The sequence below is a fragment of the Rhagoletis pomonella genome, unplaced genomic scaffold, assembly GCF_013731165.1.
Source record: "Rhagoletis pomonella isolate Grant_MI unplaced genomic scaffold, Rhpom_1.0 Rhpom_scaffold_00001, whole genome shotgun sequence".
NCBI lineage: Eukaryota > Metazoa > Arthropoda > Insecta > Diptera > Tephritidae > Rhagoletis > Rhagoletis pomonella.
Genome location: NW_023458555.1, coordinates 78,544,983 through 78,554,136, shown reverse-complemented (window position 1 = coordinate 78,554,136; position 9,154 = coordinate 78,544,983). Strand labels below are relative to the sequence as shown.

Genomic DNA, 9,154 nt, shown 5'->3' with positions numbered 1-9,154 from the left:
TGCAAGTCAATTTCGGGTGACGCAAAAAAAACAAATTCGACGGCATGCGTACCAAAACGCAAGCCGCGAACATTAGGTTAGCCTGTTAGGCAACTGGCTGAGTCAGTGGGATCGTCGGTTCGAATCCTACTGAAAGAAGTCTGATGAGGAAATGTGGTGATTTCCGAAATAGCTATCACTTCTACCATTTTTTCAAATTGTTGTTGCTTTTCCACAATAAGTTGTCACTAAAAACGGTCTCAAGCTCATAAAAATGGTTGAATATAATTGTTATAAGGCCATAAAATAAGAAAAACAAATAACTTAAGGACGAGCACACCTAAAAGTTAAACATTCTAATAACAGAAATATTAACAAAACCCAACAAAACCAACAACCACATGATCAAGTGAATTGAAGCGGAATAGCTGCGCTTGATTGTAGTTGGCTGAGCAAAGTGAAATAGTGGAAATAAGCAACAAGAATTAGCAAGGCAAACTTAGCACAGTGCGTAGGAATCTGGCTGAGTCAGTGGTTAAAATTGTTGAAAAATAGAAAAATTAAAACAAAAGTTGTAAAAAATTGTAATATCCTCCGTATTTAATGTATATTTTTCATTTCAATGCAATTTAGTACTTTAATTGGGTGAATTTTCGTATTTTATAAAGAACAATTTTGAATAAGAATACAATACCATATTTCAGGCGGAAGTCTTCCCAATCGAAGTCTGTGTTCGCGAATGTCATCGTAGAAGGCAAATGAGGCCAGGATAAATATTACGTCGGACATTGAGGCAGCGTTAAAGGCCTTAGAGACTTTTAAAACGGCATCAAGGCTTGCAAACTCTTGAACCACCTGCGAGCCCACAATAGCGTCACGCATGAAGGGTTTGAAGGCAACGAAAGGGCTGACTGTCTCGCAAAGCGTGAAGCCCAAATGCGTTTGCATGGTCCCTAGCCTTTCTGTGGTACATCTAAAGGATACACTGCAGACCTACTTAGGAGCTAGCTGGGAATAATCTCAAATTGCTGCCACTGGAGGAAGTCAAAGGGAATAAGACAATCAAGGATATGCAAAAATCTTTCCAGCAGGAACTTCAAAAGACACCTTGAACTTAGAACTCTTACTGGCAATCTGACAGCACACTGCAAATTAACGTACGGTTTTAATTAAATGGATCTTTCTGTAGAGACTGGTGAAAGAAACCCCAGAGTATATTCTATGTGCCTGTCCACGAAGCATGAATCGTAGATTGATACACCTTGGAGAACGATTGTCTTCTCCATCTAAAATTTGGAACATGGCCTCATCCAAAGTGCTGAGCTTTTTAAATAGCATAAGGTTGGAGTGATTACAATTTTGATTTAGCACAATATATCTTCTTAGGTCTCAGCGCGGGTATCTTCGTTGTGATAATAATAATATCGTCACTAGACACGAATAAAGAGCTCGGAAAAATTCTTTGGGGAGTTCTGGCGAATACTGTTGCACTCGAAAATATAGTTGACCGCGGATATAAGTTTATGGGCCTTTCTTCGCTGTCAAAGAGGTTAACGCGGCTTTATTGGCCGTCACCTATGTTAAGAGTCTTTGTTCGCCGAATTTTTTTACGCCTCTTTTTCAAATTTTGAGCTCCCGTCTTTATTCGTATCTAGTGACGATATGTATCTAATATGTAAAGAGACATATGTACCCATGGATAAGTCTGTACAGTAAAATGAATCGTTATACGCAGTTAATTTGTTTTTATTAATCTAGTTGTGTTTTAGTTTTACTAAATGTTATGTTAGCTATGTTTTTAAAAAATTTGACATTGAAAACAAATATTAAAACTCAAAAAAATGTTTGGTAGGTTTTAGTTGGTTATGGTTTGGTAGGAAAAAAAATTTGTCTGTGGCAACGCTGTGCGATTAGTAGTAAATTTTATTCCCCGGATCCTTTTGTACTCTTCACACTCATGAAGATATATTTATGCTAGAATATGATGTAAATTCTTTACCTTTATGGTGTATGATTTGAGCCAATACCAATACGAAAACTTGTATACCACTGGCATAATATATATGCCGAAAATCAGTAAAAAAAATTTACGGTAGGTGTAAATAATGCACGAAAAAGCGGTATAACCTTTACACTGAATCGAAATAAACTGTTCAAAAACTGCGCTTAGAAATGGCATATTTTTTATATTGAAAATGTATATCACGGCGATGCAGAAAATACACAAAATATTTTGGTGTTTTTTTGACTTTTGTGCTACTTGAGTAGTCATTAAAAAAGAACCGGGATCCCGTTGAAATTTCAAGGAAATTGGGCGTTAGAATTTTAGGCTCAGCGAACTTTCCACGGCATGCATTTCTATTCTATTTATAGGAAGGGTAAAGGAATGGTAAATAAATACAAGGGTATTATAACTTTATTCACATAACGGTTGTTTGTAACAGACAAAACGAATCGAGATAGATATAGACAAATGTGCACATAAATGATCAGAATGAAAAGAGAAATCGATTAAGCGGTGACTGTCTGTCCGTCCGTCCTTCTGTGCATACGCTAACTCGAGTAAAAATTTAGATATCTTAACGAAACTTGGTACGTGCACTTCTTTAGGACGTAGGACGGATGGCATTGAAAATAGGCAAAATCGGACAATAACCACGCCTACCTCCCATATAACGGTAATTTTCAGAAATACGAAAACTGCGATATTTTAGTAACTACTGAAGATTATTCACTCACTTATGGTTACATGTATATATCTTGGTAACACCTGTAGCCATTTCTTCCAAACTTGGCACAGTTGTTAGCCTTGCTACAGCATCACAATGGCTGAAAATTTTTAAAATCGGACAATAACCACACCCACATCCCATATAATGGTAGTTTGGATATACGAAATCTTCGATAAATCAGTAAATATTAAAGCTAATTTATTCAAAATTTATGCTTGCAACAATTCTTTACCAAGAAATACGTTTCTGATAAAATTTTGAAAAATGAGCGTGGCACCGCCCACTTATGATCACATATATGTATCTCGGCAACCGTTCTACCAATTTGTACCAAACTCGGTATGTGTATTGTGCTTGCCACATAAAAGCAAAACGTTGAAAATTATTGAAATCGGACTAAAATTGAGGCCCCTTTTCATATAACGGTAAATTTCAGAAATACTTGAAACTTCAATATTTCGAAATTTAAGGACGCTAATTAACTCAAAATTGATACACCCCGGTTTACCATGTAGCAGTAGCTCTCGGAAAGGTGGAAATCATATATTTAATACTTGCGCCGGGTATTTAATGTTATTTAATGTTATTATTTACTTAAACTTTCTTACTTGTTCTAATTGAATTACAGAAAGTTTGAATTGAAATATATTATATTTTCCTCTTAATGTGATTACATGCTAACAAAGTTTGTATCATCGGAAACCATCGATATATCGATGTTTTTCTGGCAATGTATTTTAGCATCGATTTTAATTTTTCCGTTGCTTCGAAACATCGATGTATCGATGTTACTCCCAAAAATTTGCATCCATACTACTAATGCTCGGAAATTTGAAACATTTGTTTTAAATTTGAGTGTAATCCTTTGATTACACGTGCATGTGAAAGTTATTCGCTTGGACCCAAGAACTAAAAATCATTGTACAATAATTAAACCGGACCCAAGTTTCTCAAGAAGGAGCCTCAAACATTCTTTTTTGTTTGTTCATATAAAGTAGTTGATCAAAATATACGTATATGGGAAAGGCATATTTATCTGTTCAAAAGAACACCACTAATATTTCCTGCAAACACACATCGATTTACATCTTTTGTCTCGCTTCCGACTCAGAATAGTTTTCGTACAAAATTACGCAAAAAAGCTCGTTCGTTTTTGGGCATGCCATTGTTACGAATTTCGAAAATACGATTCTGATTGCAGCATACCATTTCTTCGATTCGTAACGAAATCCGAATACGAAAGAGTTGCGGAATAGGGGTGTATATTTAATAAATGCGCCGGGTATATAAAGTTCGGTTTCGCCCGAACCTATACTTCTTGTTTTATTTTGTTTGCTTGCTTGCTTTATTTTATTTCTTGAGATTTTTGTACATACAGTTTGCGGTCGCGGCAACACGTTTGTATAAAGCTCGTTTTTGAAGGAAAATTAGTTGGAGAGCCTTTCCATATTAGAGTAAAATTATGTATTATTTAAACTCAAAATATATATTTCAATACATTATTTTACAGTCAGTTACTGTTTCTCAATAAAATGTATGTAAAATGCTTGTCTCTTCTCAACATCTATTTCTTTGAAGTCGCCATATAATTTGTGCTTTGATTTTTCTCCAAAAATTTCTCTCAACATCTTAGTAAAATCCTTGAGAGAATGTGGGTAGTAAGATAGGCGAAAGTCGCTGCTTAGATTGTTTGCTACAATCTGGTAGTCCATTGTGACCATAGCAGGTTTTCCGCAGTAGAAAAGCACTGATGTTTTAATGTCAGCTGTATGTCTTGTCTGAAATTAAATAAGCAAAACGTATTAACAGTTATAATATGAAGAGGTTTAATATGCAAAAGTTAAATGAAAAACCGTAAAAAACTTATTTTGTATTTCGAACAGGGTCAAAACCTATTGTTTGACTATTTTCAACGCTAAGCAGTTTGCAACTGCTGCGACTTAATAGCGCGTTTACATTAGACAATGTTGTCAAAACAATAAAGAAATACGTATTAGTTGTGTACATTTTAGATACAATTTTGTAAAAAAAAGCACAAATTATATCGAAATACCACTTGTGGATAAAAATATAGTCATATTTTTCCTACTTTATACAAGTAAATGCGTGGTGTTTGTTAAAACCGAAAGACTTTTGATGTGTATACATCTTTGGTTTCGGTAGGGGTAAAATTTTCCAAGCTGTAACGCATAGTCCAGCAGAAAATTTCGAAGCAAATTGCAAAAAAACGTACAGAAATGCATCTTAAAAAATGTTTGGGAACTGCAAAAAAGAACGTTCGGAAATGCATCACCAAAGATATTTTTTCGAATAACGGAATGACAAAAAAATCATCAAGTGCACCCTGCGAATTTGCAACCTTATGCATGCATTTCCTTTTGTAGCACTGCGCCTACAAATGCACAAACGCTGCAGCGGAAAAGAAAGGAACTACGCAATGCGCCAGTGGCACGGTTGTTTCCAAATTTCCAAATTGTGTATTGCGGCAGAAATTTTTTAATTTCCTTAGAAGCACCCTATGTTTACTTGCTACTTCAAATGGTTGCATATATTTAGGCATATGCAGAGTAAGAGGAAATGCAGTACAAATGCTTATTACTTCCAATTATAAAACTCCGCGCATGCATGCGGCTTTGTACCTATGTATATGGATACATACTTAAGTTTGTGTGTACATACACATGCACGAACTCATTTGTTGTAAGTGGTTTTGATATTCGTAGCATGGTTTTAGGCATAAGTTTAGTAGTCTATTGAAAAAAAATGAAAAATTGAATTGAAAAAAAAAATTATTTTAACAGGGACCGTTGAGAACTTACATGAACATACATGAATATATGTATATATACATATGTATGGATGATCTAATAGGTTCCGTGCAAAATCCTGTAAAAATGTCTTACAACAGAATCATTCTCTGAGGTGAGAGTATAAAGCGTGAGTAACAGCAAAAAGTACGGGAACAAAAAAAGCATCGGGTGAAATCTTGCAACTTCATTCTGTACACAACTCTCCAAAAATCGCTCTCATTTACATGATTTTGGAGTACGGGATCATTTTTCCTGTAACTTCCGCAGGTTCGTGTAAAAACCTGTAAGTTCAAAGATTGTACAAAGAGAAGACGAGAGCACGAGGAAATGCCGAACAAATGAATTTAGCTTCCCATTTTGCAAACAAAGGTTGATATGTTATATGTATTCATGACTTTAATGTAAACCTAGCGATAGATGAACTAGAACCATAGATTATATTCCTAAAAGTAAAAATAAATTAAAGAATATTTACGAATAGAAATACTCAAACTACAAGCTCAAAAACAGTAATTGATGCGGTGTTTTCAAGATATTTTCACGCCCTTGAGTAAATAAAAGTATCATATTTTATTAATCATACCGATAATTTCATGTATTAAAAGAATTAAAATTGAAAATTAATAATAAAAATTAAATCAGCAAAATGAATAAAATTAAGTGAAATTATTGTTCAATTTCTAACCTAACCTACAACTGATTTGTCTAATAATAGGTTTACATATAAAATGATTATCCTAATTTTCGAGCTTAACTAATTTCTAATTAGAAAATTTAATAATGTATATTTTATCCTCCAAATGAACTTTTTCTAATCATGAAGCGAAATTCCCTACAGTAAGTGTTGCCGTGCGCGCAAAACGAAAACGCTGCACACAACCCAAAAGTACGCCTCGGGGACCAAATGGTGAAAAACTGCAAAAAGGTTTATTACTGTATATACTGTGATTAAAATGCCTTTCTTTATGCCCTTACAACAAAAAACGAGATGTCATATGTGTTAAAATTACAATCAGGGTTGCCACTGACGAAAAAAAATATTTACCATCCACTTGAAAAAAATCTACCAAATCTGGGAAATATCTACCAATAACTTTTTTTATACTTATTTTAACAAAAACCATAGTTTTGTTATTTTTTTATTTATTTTAATTGAAAATATAGTTTTTTTTTGTTTTTTTTTAGTTATTCCAATAAGAATTGAAATTGTTTTTAAGGACTTTTTATTTAACTAGTTATACGGTATTTGAATTATATTATTTGTTGGCATATTCTCAGTTTCCTTCAACCAAAAGCGGAAGTGATGAAACCAAAGGCAACAATGAAACTTCATTATTTGAAAAATTTCAACTCGAGTTGTTATAGACAAATACTGTGACTTAAAAAAGTGATTTTTTATGTAATGTTCGCAATATTTTTCGAGTAAAATTTTTTTATTGCTATATTTTTATTGCTATAACTAAATCTAAAAAAAATCGGGGATTCAAACTATATACAACATATACAAAAATTCCAAAACATTTCGTCTAAATTTCGAATTTTTTAGAACAATTTAAGGTATGGAGTTTTAAAGCAAATACTATTTGAGTATAGCCAACAATGTGCTGCTTCAAATTCCCGTTAGTTTTATTTTTATTTTTTTTCCATAAATAAAAAATGGCGTTGATTTATTTTTATTTTGTGAACAATCATAAGGCGTAATTACATATGTACCTGTCCATTTTTTCTTTATATTTAAATAATCATTCAAAATATTTAGGCAATCAAAATTCCAGTAAAATTAGTTTTGAATGGAGCGCGATATGTTCGCCATATATCGATATACATTTATTATAAAGATAATTACGTATAATAAATCGGGAACGGAAAGTTCATCAAAAATCTACCAAAATGAGAAAAAATTTACCTTTTTACCAACCCAAATTTTTTCTACCAATTTTGGTAACAATTTACCAAAGTGGCAACCCTGATTACAATTCCATTTTTATTGGGGTGTTGGCACCATTAGGGCACACAAGGGGTGGGTTTTGGGGTTCAAACCCTCCTAAAGCTAATAACCTCAAATACAAACTGAATCTTAAAGCTTAGAATCCAGCTCTCAAGAAAAATCACAAGAAATATTTTATTTATTTTATTTATTTTTTATTATTATATATTTATATTGAAGAAATAAATATACGAGAATTTTTTTCTTGAGAGCTGCAAACTGATTTAAGAAATTTTGATTGAAGAAAATTTCCATTTGTTGTGCGTCATTTTATATGAATTTAAGTTTAACTACGAATGAAAACATTGTCCTAAAAATATGCAGTGCATACTCACTTACTGTTGTTTTTACACTTTGCTGCCTTAAAGAGTTTTCTACTGATACGTATGTACTTAACAAGGATTCGAAGACTTAATTTGCCAACTTCGAATTCGTTCCACCAAAATTAGCTACATAATAAAAATACAAGTTCTGTTAATTTTTTCGGCATTCGAAATATTAAAAAAAATGAGGCGGTCGTGAAAAATTACCATCTCTATCGTAAACTAGAAATCGAGGAAAATGAACATTAAAATTGCTTTTTAAAATTTTGTATTACTTTTGAAAGTTTAGCACATCCTGTGTTTCTAGAACTTTCTAGTTGAATATCAGCAACTGAAGATGACACCACGCGCGTGTTGAAACAATTGTTTTGGAAAATAAACGATAAAGCGACAAAAGGGTGTTTTGTTTTAACTCATTCTAGTTCAATTCTCATATACAAATTTAAGAATACCGTTAATGTTTTCATGATCCAATGATCGGACCTAACAAAATTACGGGACGACGCTTGGAGTACTCGATAAAAAAAAAGAATTATTGAAATCGGTTCACGTGGTCCAAAGTTATGCGGTAGCATAATACATAAAAATAGAAAAAATATTCCTACGAATTGATAACATCCCCCTTTTTTGAAGTCGGTTAAAAACGTTTGAGTTCTTTGATAATTTTATTTAAATAAAGTGCAATTTATGAAACATGCATATTTATTTATTACATACATACTGTACATAAAACTTGCATAAATGTATTTTAGAGAGCATACTATCTGAAGCGAATTTTCAGTATTTTCTGGTGATATATCTCTAAATATATTCCTGGGTGCGCCCCTGGTTGGCACAGAAAAGTTTAGTTCACTTTAATGAACGAACTAATGATCTAGTTCAATTAATTTTAGAATTTTATAATTAGAGCTGGCCCATTCGCTCTTTAGTTCAAAAGTTCTCCAAGCCTAGTATATATCTACTCGTTTAAGGTATTATTGGCGTACTGAGTGTCATACCTACATATTTAGGGGATTCCCTTAAGCTCGTAAAGTCTTTATTCTTCTTCTTCTTATTTCGCGCTTTAACCGCCTAAGCGATTTTTCCCGAGTCCAACAAAGCACGCCGGTCGTTTTTTTTCTGTGCCAACTGACGACATTTGGAAATGGCAAGTGAAGCCAAGTCCTTCTCCACTTGGCCTTTCCATTGCAGTGGGGTCTTCCCTCTTCCTCTGCTACAACCAGCGGGTTCCGAGTTGAATACTTTTAGAGCTGGAGCATCGGTGTCCATTTGAACGACAAGCCAAGCCAGCGGACCCGCTGTATTTTAATTCGCTGCACTATG

The 9,154-nt window shown here is 33.5% G+C and overlaps 1 long non-coding RNA gene across 1 annotated transcript; it reads right to left on the bottom strand.

Annotated features, from left to right (window-relative positions):
* Positions 1-4,047: 4,047 nt before the first annotated feature.
* On the bottom strand, positions 4,048-8,869 carry LOC118747950. The gene is made up of 2 exons (XR_004994005.1): positions 8,830-8,869; positions 4,048-4,489 (listed from the first exon to the last, which is right to left on the bottom strand). It is a non-coding gene; the product is annotated as an uncharacterized LOC118747950 (long non-coding RNA).
* Between the last annotated feature and the right edge of the window lie 285 nt (positions 8,870-9,154).